This window comes from Ceratotherium simum, chromosome 31 (genome assembly GCF_057802395.1).
Source record: "Ceratotherium simum simum isolate JZ-2026a chromosome 31, ASM5780239v1, whole genome shotgun sequence".
NCBI classification, from domain to species: Eukaryota; Metazoa; Chordata; class Mammalia; order Perissodactyla; family Rhinocerotidae; genus Ceratotherium; species Ceratotherium simum.
This window is the reverse complement of record NC_141930.1, coordinates 13,227,954-13,245,316: the sequence shown is the minus strand read 5'-3', so window position 1 is coordinate 13,245,316 and position 17,363 is coordinate 13,227,954.

The window sequence follows — 17,363 nt, the reverse complement described above, 5'->3', positions numbered from 1 at the left end:
TCAATAATCCTTTCAAGTTACAGGTCCAGTCACGTCACCACAATGCAAATGGAACAAAACGAAACAAAAACAAACAAGGCCCTTCCTGTGGCCTCTGATTCCTTTTGGGATAAAGTTGGAATCTTTTGGAGGGCCTGCCAGGCCCTGCCCATCCTGTCCCTCTCCAGCCCCTTCTCCCGCGCTACCCTCCTCTTGCTCTCTTGTTCCAGAACGTGCCATACTTCCTCCCACTCCATGACCTTTGCCTACACAGGTCTCTCTGTCTCAACTCCACTCCTCCCCTCTACCCTCCCCTCACCCCTTCACCTCTGTAATGGGTTGGATCTTTCTTGGTTTAGCTGCTACTTTCTCAGGGAATTATGAGCAGGTAGCATGGAAGGCACGTCTTACACTTTTGATACTGGGCAGAGGCAGTTTTGAGTAAAATTGTAGAGAAATTATGTAACCTGGAGCCAGGCTACCAGTCTCCTGTGGCTTTCTCGGCCCCCAGATCCTTTGTCTGCATCCACCTTTATCTCATCCAGGCAGGGCCCGCTTTCTTTGTGATTGGCTTTGGTAGACCTGTGTCCCTGCCATCCAGCACTTTACACTCATTTTGTCATTATTTCGATTATCCATCGCTAGACTAAGCATGTGAGCCCAGCCAGGGTGGTCAGCTCAGTGTTGCTCACCATTCTTGATCCAACACCTAGCAGTGTACCTAGGCTTGAATTTGCTCTCAATCCTTATTTGTTGAATGGATAAATTAACATTTTCTTTTTGTAAAATATTCAAACAATATATAACTATAGAAAGCAAAATGCAGTCACTCGACTAATCTTTATGGAGCACCTTCTGTATGTCAGGCCCTGTTCTAGATGCTGGGGGTACAGCATCTAACATTCCAGACAAAAAGAGTCCCTGCCCTCATGGAGCTGACATTTTTGTGGGAAGAGACTGATACAGTAAATAAGTAAATGACAGAGGACCTTAGAAGCAAACATGCTCTGTCAGTGCTATGAAGGACAGTAAAGCAGGGGAGGGACATGGGGACTCAGGGAGGTGGTGATGGTTGCGGTTTTAAATGGGATGGACTGGAAAGGCCTCCCTGAGATGGTGATATCTGGAAGAGATGAGGGAGCAAGCCATGTGGTTTTCTGGGTGTAAAGGCATTGCAGGTTGAGAGAACAGCTGGTGACCAGGCCCTGGGGTCAGAGTATATCTGGTGTGTTTGAGGAAGAACAGGGAGCTGTTCAAGTGAGGTGAGTGAGGGGAGATGAGATCAGGGAGGTGTGTACGTTGGGGGGTGGGTAGGCACATGCTGTTGAGTTTGATAGGCCACTGTCAGGACTTGGGCTGTTGCTCTGAATGAGATGGAAGGCCACTGGAGGGTTCCATATAGGACAATGACATCAGCTCACATTTTATTTTATTTTTTTTAATAATTTTATTTATTTATTTATATTTTCCCCCAAAGCCCCAGTAGATAGTTGTATGTCATAGTTGCACATCCTTCTCGTTGCTGTATGTGGGACGCGGCCTCAGCATGGCCGGAGAAACGGTGCGTTGGTGTGCGCCCGGGATCCGAACCTGGGCCGCCAGCAGCGGAGCGCCTGCACTTAACCACTAAGCCAGGGCGCCGGCCCTCAGCTCACATTTGAAAAAGGCTTATTCTGGCAGCCATCTGCTCATGCATGGGAAAAAACTGGGGAGCTTTTTGTGGTAATCTAGGGAGGGAAGGAAGGAGGAACTTGGGAGCCTTTTGAAGTAATCCAGGTGAAAGATGATGGAGGATATGGCGAGAGGTGATCCATGCTGGATATATTCTGAAAGTAGAGACAACTGCAAAAATATATTTGCTGATGGGTTGGATGTAGAATATCAGACGGAAAGGAGTCAGGGACGATTCCAACTTTTTTTCTTGAGCAAATGGAAGGATGGATTTGCCATTACTTAAGAGAGGGTAGTCAAGGACGGGCAGGTTTTAGGGGGAAAACATCAGGAACTTGGTTTTGGACATGTTGAGACATCCATTGGATATCCAAGTGGAAACTTTGAGAAGGCAATGGATCTATGAGTCTGAAGTTCAGGAAAGAGTTCTGGGCTGGAGATAAACATTTGGAAGTTGTCGACATATAGAGAGAAGGAGTGCAGGTAGAGAAAATAAGAGGTCCAAGGACCGAGCCCTGGAGTACTCCGTCATCAAGGTGTTGGGGGCTTAGGAGGAACCAGTGAAAGAGGAGAGGCCATGGAGGAAGGAGGCAAACCTGGAATGCTGGCCTACGGAAGCCAGGTGAAGAAACGGTTTCAACTATTTTGATCTGCTGATATGTTAAATAAGATGAAGACCGAATGTTGACTTTTGGATTTTGCAATGTGGAGGTCTGTGATTTGATAATGTCACCAATAGAGAGCCCTCTAAATCTTCCAAGCATGAATTCCAACCCAAATGTGGGGATCCTATATTAAGCTCTCCGAGTAGCCCTGCGAAATCCTCTCACTAAAGTTTGAGGGCGGAGTCCTTACCCAGCTTCCTTTCACTTTTTAAGGAGAAGGGTTTGGGCATGGGGTCCAGAGCACAGCTTTCTCCAAAAACACCCTCCACAAATCTTCTCCTTTAGATTCTTCCTTGGATTGAAAGGTCCCTTGACCTTTTTCTATACTTGAGGTAAATACTTTTTACTAAGTGATGTAAATACTTTCTTTGCTTGATGTATTTTTTACGTGCTCAATGTCCATAACCTATTCTACAGCTCTTGAACTCTTGAGGGGCTTCAAGGTTGTGGAGTGGGTTATGACATTTCCTATTCCCCAATTCTGTTCTGCCGTATGCCACATCCCTAGCTCCGGGAATGGATCCTGATTTGCTAGATCAGCCAGTGTGGGGTATTCCCTGGGGGACTGTTATCGTCCAGGTTGGGCACATGACTGCAGTTGGCTCAATCAGACTGCAGCGAAGAACTAGAATTCCTTGGCTGTCTTACTGGAAGTAAACGAGGAGGGATGTTGCCTCCATTTCTGCTGACAATCCTCTGATGACCGTAGGGGGAAGCAGACTTAGCTGAAGCTGATGCTTGGACAGAAGGGAGGAGAATTAGAAAGAACCTGAAACTCTACAGACACTGTTGAGTCATTGAATTGACTAAGCCTGGACCCTGCCATACTTCTGGACTTTCCTGTTATTGGTTTAATGAGTTGGATTCAGGTTCTATAACTTGCAGCTGAAAGCATTTTAGTTGATTCACAGCTCATTGTCTGCCCCATCCAGAAGTCAGGCTAATTTCAAATTCTGGCTCTCCCTCTATTCCCTTCTGACTTTTTCCATTGCTTTTAACCCTTCCATTGCTGATGCTTGTGAGGCCCACTTATCTATTAGGTACAGAGGGCACAGTGCTCAGAGCCCTCAAAAATGTTTTAATTTTAATTTATCTTAAAATAAGAATTTAAAAATGAATATAATGACAATGTACATATAGTAATGAAACTAGTCTGGATTATATTCATCTTTATACCTGGGCAATTATAAAATGTAATTTTTTTTTCTTTTTTTGTGAGGAAGATTAGCCCTCAGCTAACATCTGTTGCCAATCCTCCTCTTTTTTGCTGAGGAAGACCGGCCCTGAGCTAACATCCGTGCCCATCTTCCTCTACTTTATATGGGATGCTGCCACAGCATGGCTTGACAAGTGGTGTGTTGGTGCACGCCCAGGATCCGAACCTGTGAACCCCGGGCCACCGAAGCGAAGCTTGCGAACTTTAACTGCTACGCCACCGGGCTGGCCCCTAAAATATAATTTTTAATATATATATTTTTTATGCAGGATAGGGCCCATGAAGACAAGAGTGCCTAGGCCCCATGAAAGATGTGATGCGGCCCTGGGTGTTGGTTACCACATTCTCTGCTTTGGGGACTTTTGCTCATATTAGAAGGAAGCTAGGTGAATAGCATTCTTCAATATTTGTTTAATGCCTACTGTCTCACAGGCACTGGGCTAGGCCTTGAGGATACAGGGGTGAACAAGATAAACAAGAACAGTTCCCTCCTTCACAGAGTTTTTGATCTAGTAGGAAAACCAAACAACAAGACAGGTGATTATTATAAGATATGATAGGGGTCACTATTGGAGGGGCAGTCCAGGGTGGTGAGGGAAGAGACAAGTGGAGAATTGCATAAAGTTTGGGGGATCAGAAAAGGTCTCCTGGAGGCAGTGACACTGAGGGTGAGAGTGGGAGGATGAGTTGGAATCAATCAAACAAAGTATATTGCAGATGTAGAAAAGAGCAGGTGCCAAGGTTTAGAGGTGAGAGAGATGGCATATTCAAGATGGTGAAAACATCTAATGATACTACTAGCCAACCGTTATTGATGCTTCTCATGTCAGCTGGTGGGCGCTTTTCTAGGCATTTTGCATATAATAAAGCATTTAATCTTCTCAACAATCTGAGAGAGAGGCACTATTATTATGTCTATTTTACAGATGAGGAAGATAGAGAAGAAGCACAGAAAATTAAAGTAACTTAATCAAAGTTATACCCCTAGTAAGTGGCAGAGCTGAGGTTGGATCCTGACAGTCTGGCTCCAGGCTTAGGTTTTTCACCTTCTTTTAAAGTACCGCCAGGACCGGCCCCGTGGCTTGGCGGTTGAGTGCGTGCGCTCCGCTGCTGGCGGCCCGGGTTCGGATCCCGGGCGAGCACCGACGCACCGCTTCTCCGGCCATGCTGGGGCTGCGTCCCACATACAGCAACTAGAATGGATGTGCAACTACGACATACAGCTGTCTGCCGGGGCTTTGGAGGAAAAATAAATAAATAAAATCTTAAAAAAAAAAAAAAAAAAAAAAGTACCGCCAGAAGGTGGAAGGTGAGAAAGAGTTGTTGGAGGTGAGGCGGAGACAGCGCTGCATTGCTGGGCAGTCCTACTCCTGCCCCCCAGTCCCTGAGTGTGAGCCCTGATTCTTCTCAACCTCCATATTTATTTCACCACATCCTCTCTCCTGGACCACTGCCAACACCTTCTTAGCTTATCTTCCATTCTTCCACTCTCCCCTCTCATTTCCCAAACCCTCCAATGGCCTATCGAATCATCCTCAGAATGAAATCCCTCAGTCTGGCCTGTAAGACCTCACATCTTCTCATCCCAAAGGTCCACCTTGCCAACTTCGTGACCTACTTCTCTCAGCATCTTTCGTTTGGTTCTGGCCACACTATCTCTTTCCTCTTCCTCCAATATGTTTAGCACATTCTTATCTCAGACCTTTGCGATCATCCCTCCCTGAGCACGGAATGTACGTGTTCCAGATATTTACATAGTTTATTTCTTTTTTCATTCAATTTTCTGCTCTAATATAGCTTCTTCAGAAAGTCCTTCCCTGATCAGTCTATATAAAATAGAACTCATTACTTTCTGCCACCATCTCTAGCTTATATATCTACTTATTTGTTTATCGTCTGTTTCCCTCACTGAAATGTACTCCCTGAGGGCAGGGACTTTTCTTGTTTATTGTTCTATGCCCTGGGATTATACCGCCCAATGAAGCAGTGGCACTTCTACCTTGCCCCAGGCTCTGTTTCCGAGGCTAAGACAGACACAGAAGGGTGTCAGAGAGGAGGCGCCATCTTTCAAGCTCTATGCAAGTCGTGTGCTATGATCAGTGGAGCGGAAAACTGCAAGCCTGGGCTTCTGATATTGCTGTGAAGTTGGATGCTATATCAGCTCTAGACTGCCACTCCTGTCTTCTGGTTTCGAAGGAAAATAAACCTCTATTTACTTAGGCCACCTTAGTTGGGTTCCTCCTATATGCAGCCAAGCACAGTCCTAACAAATGCAGCAACTGCTTATGATAGGGGATAAGGAGAAGAATTCAAAGATAACTCTGACATTTCAAGCCTGTGTGACGAGGGAGAATCATGCCCCAAACGTAAATATGACAATAGGAAGGAAGAGCTAATTTTAAAGGAATAGTGAGGGATTTTATGATGTAAAGATATACATATATTCTCATTAGCTGTCTTTTAGTTTGATTTATGGATGCTGGGGAGCCACCCTGATTTTTCTGACAGCCCATTTACATGCCTCTCTTGCCACGTGGATAATGACTTTGGAGAGAAATGTCCAAGAGGAAGGCCAGCTGACTGATTTGTAATGTCTAAGTGAGATCACCACGATCTGGGGGCGCAATCTTCAGTTTTGCAGATAAAAGAACCTCAATTTTTTCAGTTCAACCAGAATTCAGCACATTAGTTGGGGTACAAGTTTGGCTCCTGGGACAAAAACTCTATGTAACAGTGACTTAAATCAGGGAGAAGCTTATTTCTCTCTCATCTGGGACTGATGTGGTACCTTGAGGACTCAGGAACCTTCTATCTGGCCCTGGTCAAAATGCCCCCTCACTGTATCTGTGAGCACCTTTTCATTAACAACACCGCTTAAAGACAATTTTATAAAGTTATCAGATATCACTATTTTAATTTTTATTACTGGCCTTTCGTTGCTCATAAAGAGTTAATGACTTGTAAAAATATTGCTTAGATATTGGCCTTGTATTCTTTCTCTTGGAGTCATTTTAGGGTTTTCAGCATAATTGCTCTTTGAATTTCTTTACTGTATTTTATAGTATCCTAACTGGCTTAGTTGATCTCAGATTTCAATTCATCCCATATGTCCCACTATTAAGAAAAAGAAAAGTTTATGGAGCTGAACGTTCCCCTGCACCTGAACTATTTTATGATCTCTTATTTCTCCTACTAGTCTACCCCCCTGCTCACCTCAAATAATTGGTTTCACCTTTCAGTGAATTCCTCAGTTGAGCTTTATAAGAATTGTTCCTGGGATGGCCCGGTGGTATAGTGGTTAAGTTCGTGTGTTCCACTTTGGCGGCCTGGGGTTCACAGGTTCAGATCCTGGGCATGGACATAAACACTGCTCGTCAAGCCATGCTGTGGCAGCATCCCACCTGCAAAATAGAGGAAGATGGGCACAGATGTTAGCTCAGGGACAATCTTCCTCACCCAAAAAAAAAAAAAAAAAGAATCCTTCCTGGGGATTTCCATGTTACACATGGAAGAATAAATTTCATTTGTGAAGTTATAAGGTAACTTGCAGCTATTATGTCATGCTAGCTTCCTGAAGTTATTTTAAAATGACACCTTTTGTTCTCCTTAGTTCTCATCTCTTCTCTAGCGAGCAAATATAATTCTTTTTAGAAACTTCTCCTCTATTCAAGGAAATCTTGAAAATAATTCTTTTATTTTGATTAGTTTACGGCACCATTATAAGCATACTATGGAAAGCCCCACAGTTTGTGGAAATAGCCTTTTCCCTCACCATTGATTTCCTTCGGGAATTAAGACATGACCATGGTCGTAAAGGTTTACTTGTGTGGCTCTGGGCAGCTGAGGCTCAGAGATGTACATGGATTGCTATGCTGCGTAAAGAGAGCTGCGTGGGCCAGTTTTCAAATGAGCTAGGAGGCTCAGATTAACAAGAGCCAGAGAAGACCTAGAAGGTGGTTATTTTATCTGAGATTGAGCCCTTGAGGCCAGAAGATTCAGGTCACTCTTACAAGTCCTCCTGCAGAGCTGCATTAACATAAACCTTTCCTGATATTAAGATGAACACAATTGGAAGGTTTTAGATGACCTATTTGCTTTTGCTATTTTTACTTTGAAATTGTTCTTCATAAGTTGTTGCCAAATTTCAAAAAAATAAAACAGGTGGAAGGTTCTATAAAGCAGTTCTGTAATTTAAAATTCATTTTTCTCTTTAAAATTAGAATTTCTCTTTAGATTAAAGAAATCTTTGCAATCATCTCTTAATTAGAAATAATTAATTATTTAATTACAAATAATTAAATAATAAAAGAAATCTTTGAAATTTCTTAATTGCAAAGTAATGCACGTCATTGTAATAATTTCACACCGTGAATAAGTGCAAAGAGCAACAAGCGAAATCCCCCCTTTCATTTCTTCCTCTACACTGCTCCCCCAAAACCATTTTAACAGTTTGGTATGTGATGTTTCAGATGCTTGTTTCATATGTGTATCACACTATACATGCTATTTTATACACATGTGTACACATATGCACAATTTTAAACATGAAATTACTGTATATTGTTTTTTAATATGAATCTCGGAAATATTTCCCTGTCAGTACATGTAGATCTAAGTCATTGTTTTAAATGGCTACATGAATTTCTATTGTTTGGCTACACCATCACTTAGTTACCCATTATCCTACAGAATCTATAATATAGGAGAGTAGAGATGTAGAATATAGTGCTAAACACTATACTAAGTGTTATCTCATTTAATTCTCACAAAAACTCCAAGAGGTAGATATCATTGTCTTCATTTTCTAGGTGAGGAAACTAAGCTTAGCAAAGTTAAGTACCTCGCCTGGGATCACACAGTTAGTAAGTGGAGGGTGTAGGACTTAATCTCCTTACTGTGAATCTCCAAAATCTGTGCTACATTGCCTATCATCTTGGTGAGATTATGGGTGTTTTAGATATTTTTGTTTTTGTATTTTTCTGCACTGACTTTTCTACAATAAGTATGTATTGATTTTTATATTCAGCTAAAATGACATTAAAAAGACTTTCATTTTTAATCAGTTAAGCCTATTGACTTATTTAAAATTAAGGGAACATTTAAGCAATCCCAATTAAAAGTTGTGAAAATTAGAAACAACCTAAGTGACAATCATTTTGGATAATGTTCAAAGTAAATCATGGTACCATTTATATATTATATAGCATTTTAAAAGAATGAAATAGAAGTAGATGTACATGGACTAATGTGGATAAATCTCCAACGACTATTACTGAGTTAAAAAGTTAAGCTGCAAACTTCATCCTAAAATTCATATGGCATAACAAGGGACCTTGAATAGCCAAAACAATTTTGAAAAAAGAACAAAGTTGGAAGAGTCACACTTCCTGATTTTAAAACATGTTACAAAGCTACAATAATCAAAACTGTGGAACTGGCATAAAGACAGACAAATAAACCAATGGGATAGAATAGAGAGCCCAGACATAAACTTTCGTGTATATGGTCAAATGATCTTCAACAAGGATGCCAAGACCACTCAATGAGGAAAGGACAGTGTCTTCAACAAATGTGTTGGGAAAACTGGATATGTATATGCAAAAGAATGAAGTTGGACCCTTGCCTTACACCATATACAGAAATTAATTCAAAATAGATTAAAGACCTAAATGTAGGAAAGACCTAAAAGTATAAAACTCCTAGAAGAAAACATAGGGGAAAAGCCTCATGCCATTGGACTTGGATTTTGGATATGATGCCAAAAGCACAGGCAACAAAAGCAAAAATAGACAAATGGGACTACATCAAACTTAAAAACCTTTGTGCACCAAAGAACATAATCAACAGAGTGAAAGGCAGCCTATGGAATGGGAGAAACTATTTGCAAATCATATATCTGATAAGGAGTTAATATGCAGAATATATAAAGAACTCTTACAACTCAACAACAAAAATCCAATAATTTGATTAAAAAATGGGCAAAAGAAAAAAAAAATGGGCAAAGGATTTGAATAGACTTTCCTCCAAACATTATATACAACTGGTCAACAAGCATATGAAAAGATGTTCAACATTACTAATCATCAGAGAAAAGCAAGTCAAAACCACAATGAGATATCATGTCATACCCATAAGGATGGCTATTGTTCAAAAAAACAGAAAATAAGTGTTATTTGTGGAATTATTTGTGGATGTGAAGAAACTGGAACCTTTGTGCACTATTGGTGGTATTGTAAAATGGTGCTGCTATGGAACACAGTAAGGAGGTTCCTTAAAAAAATTAAAAATAGAGCTACCATATAATCCAGCAATCTCACTTCTGGGTATATACCCAAAAGAATTGAAAGCAGGGTTTCAAAGAGTTATCTGCACACTCGTTCATAGCGGCATTACTCACAATAGCCAAGAGGTGGAAGCAACCCAAATGTCCATTGATGGATGAATGGATAAACAAAATGTGGTATATACGTACAGTGGACTATGATTCAGCCTTAAAAAGGAAGGAAATCCTGCCAAATGCTACACCACGGATAAACCTTGAGGATGGGCTACACGAAATAAGCCAGTCACAAAAAGACAGATACTGTATGATTCTACTTTTATGAGGTATATAAAGTAATCAAGAAACAGAAAGTAGAACAGTGGTTACCAAGAGTTTGGCAGAAGAGGAAAAGGGGATTTGTAAGATGAGAAAGTTCTAGAGATCTGTTTCACAACAACGTGAATACACTTAACTGTACACTTAAAAATGGTCAAGATGGTAAATTTTATGTTGTGTGTTTTTTACCACAGTAAAATTTTTTGTCAAAATATTAAAAATTCTGTTGGTAATAAATGTATGGGGAAATAGAAAAATAGTAAAACTCATATTTATTTAGTACACTGTAATTTAAAACATTGGAAACATTGAGCATTAAAGTGTTTTACTTTTTTGTAAAAAAAAAAAAGTTACTCTGTAGATAGGCATGTAACAGTATGATACACTGAAAACAGTAAAAGAAAAAAATCAAAACCTGCCAAAGGATACAGTGTACTTTCTACAGGGACATATATTCGTAGATAAAGACATTAAATAAGAACTGGAAGGATGTACACCAAACTGATCCCAGTAGTTATCCCCGGGCAAGGGGAAGGAGACCAGGTTGTGGGTGATGGTTAAACGGCCGTATCCATAATGCTTCCGGTTTTCATGAGGAGCATCAATTCATGAGTTATTTATATGAAAATAGCCTCTAAACATGTAAAAAGATGTTCAACCTCACTCATAAGAAAAACTCAAAATAAAACTACACTGACTTACCATTTCTCCTTTCTCAGATTGGCAAAGATTCGAAAGCTTGGCAATATATTCTGTTGTGAGACTATGAGGAAACAGTGCTGCTGGGAAGGCAAATGATACCACACTTACAAAGGGGAATTTGGCAATCTCAAACAAACCCAGCATTCTACTTCTAGAAATTCACTACGAGCATACGCCTCCAACAATAAAAAAATAATTGAACAAAGTGATTCATTGCAGCACTATGTGTAATTGCAAAATATTGGAAACTACCTTGATGGCCAAACCTAGGAGCCTGGTTGAATAAACTTTGGTACATACACACAATGGAGTTCTAGGTAGGGCGACCTCTATCAACTGATAGGGAGTGATTTCTAAGAAATATTAAGCAAAAAAAGCAAGTTGCAAAAGTATATGTATAGTATGCTACCTTTGTGTAAGAGAGAAGGAGAAATAAAAAAAAAAGCGTGTTCTGGTTATTTTCACAAACCAAAATCTAACGAAATTGGTTACTACAAAGTGTGTGGAGCAGGCGTGGAAACTATAGGGGCAGGGGTAACACTTCTCTGACTATACCTTTTTATATAATTTTGACTTTTATAGTTATGTTAATGTTTTAGACATTTTAAAATAAAAATAAATCAACAAGGATGAAAAAAAACCCCATAAAATTGAATATAAATAAAAGCACCTAAACTCAATTATATTTTTAAATGAACATCATGACCACATTGAAAGAGGGAAATAAAAGAACTAAGTAACTTTTGAATACAGTAATTTGACTATATATACTGTCTAAAGAAAAAAATAAGTGCAAACAAATCTTGAATTCTTCTTAGTAACGTTTTTTTTCAGTGTGGGAATAGCAATTCTAAAGCTACATTATGTGTATTATAGGATTGAGCAAAGGAGTAAATACATTGATTTATTGGGAGCTAGGGTCCCCTCTATATAAGAAAGGAGATAAAAATATGCACAGTGGAAAGGCAAAGAAAAGCCTTGTAAAACTATTTGGAATTAGTATTAGTTAAACTTACGATTTCTAATATTTTTCCCTTTTCATTGAAGAGGCCTGAGAGCACTGACACCCCAGCAGAAATTTAGTGCATGTAATACAATTCCCCACTAATAGGGACTAGTACTATCTAAGTAATGGCTGATTTCAAGGTTGGGTTAGGGAAGGTGCCAGTTTAGCCCAAAACATCGTATTGTTCCAGAAAGTAAGGAAGCACTAAAAAGAAAAAAGATGGCGACATGTCAAAACACTCAAAAGCCAGCTTGAAATGTTGCTCACTGGCCAAAATCTGGTCAATTAGTGTGTCAAAATATACAAGAAGAGTAATACATTATTATTCATTGAAAACAATGAAGATCCAGAGTCCTTACTGATAGATAAGTAAGTAGATAAATGAATAAATGAATAAACAGGAGAGAAGGGAGTGTTTTTTCTTACAGTAGAATGCCAACTAGTAATGGACTTAGAAGGAATAATGGAGCTACAGAATCACCATTTTTTAACCATCATAGTAAAATTTTATTCAGGCAAGAATTATCAATGGAAGCTAAATCTGGGGAGTGCAAGTTTGAAGAGAAACAGAATGTTTACTCAAACTATCCCCCACAGTTACTTACTAATTACAGCAGGAAAACTAGTAACTTTCCGATGGAGGAAACAGACAATGTCTTCACAAAGCGATCACAATTACCACCACCAAGAAAATGTATATGGACATCATGTGCCTCCAGATGGGACTCCTTGAAAGGGACACAGTGCCATTAGGTAACATTGCAGCCAAAATACACCAAACTTATCACAAGGATGCATTAAAGAAACACAAATTGACGATCATTATATAAAATAACTGGCCCGTGTTCTTCCAAATTGTCCACGTCATGAAAGACACAGAAAGGCTGAGATATGTCAACTAAATGAAGTAAGTGATCCTGGATTGGATACTGACCCAGTCAAAAACTGCTTATAAAGGAAATTATTAGGGTAATTAATGAGACTGAAATATGGACTGTAGGTTAAATTCCAATTCTTTATTAAATTTCCTGATTTTGATAACTGTACTGTGGTTAGGTAAGAGAATATCCTTGCTTACAAGGGATAAAAGGGCAAGGTGTATGCAATCTACTCCTGAATGGTTTAGAAGAAAAAACGTGTATTTCATATTTGTACATGTATACACACACATGAGTGTATACATATATACAGAGAGAGAATTATAAAGCAAATGTAGCAAAATGTTAAAAATTGGTTAGTCTAGGTATATGAGAGTTTTATTATTCTTACAACTTTTCTGTAAATTTGTAACTATTTAAAATCTGATATTATTTAAATATTCATTTTAAATTATCTAGAAATAAAAATTTAAAAACTAATTTGGAAAGGGAAGTCAAGCCATGCTGGCATTGTGCCTTTCTAGACAAACTAACAGAATTTGAGATGTGGATTCATTCAAGATTCTGCTTCTTCACACAAGAGCACCAACGAGTTCTGACAAGACTATAGCTTAGGTAAGATGAGAGAACTTGGAACGTAGTAGGTTTGCCATAAATGCTATTGATCTCCCTTACCCTTCCTTTTCCATGTTTTCTTTTCATACCAATCTATTCAGAGATGGAACTTTCCAGTGCTTTAGAATAAAAATCAGCACCCGGCCCTCCAGGCCTTTTTTTTTTTCCTTTTCTTTCTTTGTTTTTTTTAAGCCTTTGATCTTCTTCACCCATTTGGCCCACCCCCCACCACCTGCCTCTGGCAACCACCAGTGTGTTCTCTGTTATCTATGCTTGTTTTTTTTTTTAAGATTCTGCATATAAGAGAGGTCATACGGTATTTGTCTTTCCTGTCTGACATTTCACCCTCAGGTTCATCCATGTTGTCACATATGGCAAGATTTCATTCTTTTTATGGCTGAATCATATTCTATTGTGTATATATGTATACCACAGTTTCTTTATCCATTCATCCATTGATGGACACTTAGGTTGTTTCCATATCTTGGCTATTGTAAATAATGCTGCAGTGAACATGGGGGTGCAGATATATCTTTTTGAGTTAATGTTTTCGTTTTCTTCAGATAAATACCCAGAATTGGAATTGCTGGATCGCATGGTAGTTCTGTTTTTAATTTCTTGAGGGTCCTCCATACTCTTTTCCAGCGGCTGCACCAATTTACATTCCCACCAACAGTGCACAAGGACTCCCTTTTCTCCACATCCTCGCCAACCCTGTTACTTCTTGTCTTTTTTATAATAACCATTCCAACAGGTGTGAGGTGATAGCCCATTGTGGTTTTGATTTGCATTTCCCTGATGATTAATGATTTGAGCCTGTTTTCATGCACCTGTTGGCCATCTGCATGTCTTCTCTGGAAAAACGTCTATTCAGATCTTCTGCCCATTTTTCAATCGGATTCTTTGTTTTTCTGACCTCTTTGTGGTGGCTGTCACCAATCATTGCTGTTTCTACTGCTGTTTCAGCTCCAGTGTCATTGTCCGGGGTCTGGCTAATCCCTGTCAGCCTCTGCTTGACTTCAGATCATCACTGGGTCGTGCCCAGGTGGGCAGAGTTCTCCATCACTGGACCACTCCAGGTGCTCAGAGCCCTCACTCTGTAGTTGGTTTGCTGCTGGAAGCCAGGGAACATTGGTCCCAGGCCTGGATCTACCACTGATCTGACCTCAGGCTTCTCTGTCCTCATCTTCCAAGTGAAAGATTTGGACTAGATCATCTCTAATGGTCATCTCTTGATGAATCAGGAAAACCTGAAACATGATTTACCCTCTCAAGGAATTCTATTATTTTCTAATTTTGTCCTGGGTGTTTTATGCTCTTACAGCTTAGAGCAGTTGTATAATGTGAGTCAAAAATTAGAGATGAACCCAAACCCTCACTGTACATTTTGAAGTAAATTTTTGTTCACAGAGAATAGGGAATTATTGGGAATACATTATTACATTATATCCCAATAATACATTATTGGGAATGTAAAAAGAAATCCTTCAACTTGACAACCCACTGAGTACAAGACAGCTGAAATGTATGAGACAGAGCCATTTTTTCTTCTTTTCGTTAAAAGTAAGTTAATGTGGTTAATTCATGAATGTTTAAATGGGATAATTTGCTCAGAGAAAAAAAATTGGTCATCTTTGAATTTTTGAAGGAGAAGAGAATTATAAGGCAATATAAGTCTGGAACTGCCTCGGGTTCTGATTGCCCCTCACCGAGCTCTCCACATGCTTTGCCCTCTCCCCAGACACCCCTCTCCGTCCTGATTACTAAGTGGTGTTTCCTTTTCTCGTATTTGCTCTCTCAGAAGAGTACCGTCTGATGATCTTTGTTCCCTAATAACTGGGATCCAGATTAGACGTGATTCTCCATTCATTCAAAACGTCTGTCCTGAGTTCCATTCCATGCCAGGCACTGTGCTTGATGCAGAGGATACAAACAGAAAAACACTTCCTTGGCATCGGGGCATTCACAGGCTTGTGAGTCCAGAAGTCACAGAGGATAAAAAGCGAATCCAGCAGAGTTCAAATGGGAAAGGGCAGTTAATGCCTTCACATTACATAAGTATAAAAACCTCCCAGGGAACAACAGACGAAAATAAAAACACACAGGCTACAATAAATGCCAATGACAGGAATAAAGAGATTGTGCAGTTATAGCAGAGTGACTGGGAATCAAACATGGACACTTGCAGTCTATGTGTACTGTTTAAAAATACTTCAAAAAGTGTTATTCAAGTGTGAATAAATTAATGAGAAACTGTAAAAGCCTTTAGGTATTATTACTGCATCAGTCAGGGTCCCAGCGGAAAACAGATGACACATTTAAATTAGGACCATTTAAAGAGAGTTTAATAAAGACACTGTTGACAGAGGACCAGGTGTAGGGGAACCGAGGAGAGTAGTGCAGTACCCCGGGGCTAGTAGCAGTGGGGCTCCGTTATTGCTCTAGGTCGAGGGTGTGGAGCACGTCCAGAAACTGGGAGACAGAGAGGATCTGTCTGACAGAAGCTGAGACCCCCGACCTCCCTTATGCAGCTAGACCAGCTGCAAGTAACCCCACAAGGAGGGATCGCACCTGCTCCCTCCCTCAGCTCTCCTGCTGCGTTCCCCAATGGAACCAGAAAGTAGGGAGCCAGCTGTCCTAGTCCTTATAGGTTACCCTCCCAGGGCACAGAGAAGAGTGGAGAAGGGTAGAGAGCGGATCTGGAGGGGTGAACGGAAGATGTCCAGAACAACTAACCGAAAGTCAGTGATCACAAAGACGTTGACATCACCTTCCCAGCCAATGTCTGACAAAATTCTAGAACTTGTCATTTAACGGTTACTGAATGTGGATGACAAACCTTGACAACACATCCACAAAAACTCTTGCAATTTATTAGGGACACATTCTCCAAGTCAGTAAGGCAGTGTAACTTGGAGAAAAAGGACGTTCTGTATATGAGAAAAAAAATGCGTCCTTACTAACAATGAACAGAAAGTTGTCCTGAAAGGTATTTTGGGGTAGTATGTGGGCAATCATAAAGGCCAAGAAAGCTTTACTAAGAAAGTCAGGTGATATTTAAATAAAGCACGCCCTGCTAAATTGTGAAGGGCAAATTATGAATTTGTCTTCAAAATCCTTCACTTTTTCTTTCAACAATTCTCCTCCTTTTCTACATGCCTGTTTTTTGTTTGTTTGTTTGTTTATTAGAACTTATCTCTCATGGCCTTTTGGGGGAGGTGAGCATGTTTCCTGATTCACTCATTTTGTGTGAATTTTCTACAGGAAAAGATTTGGTTCTAATTTTATAGAAGAACCAGTTCCCTGATTTAAAGAGCCTCCTGGAACCATAGCACAGAATCAGAGGGTTCAAACACCATTTCACTTGTTTACACAGCCAAAGAGTTATGGCTGAGTCTGCCACTCACACCGTGCCTCTGGCCCCGTGGCTTATGGGTGAGCGCAGGGGCTGACAGTTCAGCTTTTCTCCACTAGAAATAGGTGGAGAGACTCAGGGCAGAGCGACTGAAGGATGGAAGAAGATCTCAGCGGATCAAGTTGCTTGCCCCATTTTGAAAGTTGGGTAAAGCATGGTGCCCAGTAACACAATCTTTGTGCTCAAGACACAAGAGAAAATCTATTCCACTCCTTGAGTCCAATGACAGGGGACTGGTAAATAAATCGTGGGAGTGCTGGTCAGACCCGGCTTTGCATCCTGGCTCAGCCACCAACTGTGTGAGTTAAGCCTTACTTTCCATCTCTAAAATACTATTGATAATAACATTTACCACTTCTGGTGGTGGTGAAGATTAACAACTCAATGCATGTAAAGCTCAAGTGTCTGCAATGTAGTAGTCTCTCCGCAAATGATGGCTATGAAGATGGTAATGATAATCAAGATAACTCAGTCAACCAGTGTATCTGGTCAGACCCAAGGCCAGGTTATTTTAAATCCCAAGCGTCTTTCCCATTTGCTCCCTTTCTTCTATTCCCACGCTGGTTCTTAAGTCAGGCTTAGATACCTCTCACCGCTTAGCTGGCCTTCCTGCTTCCA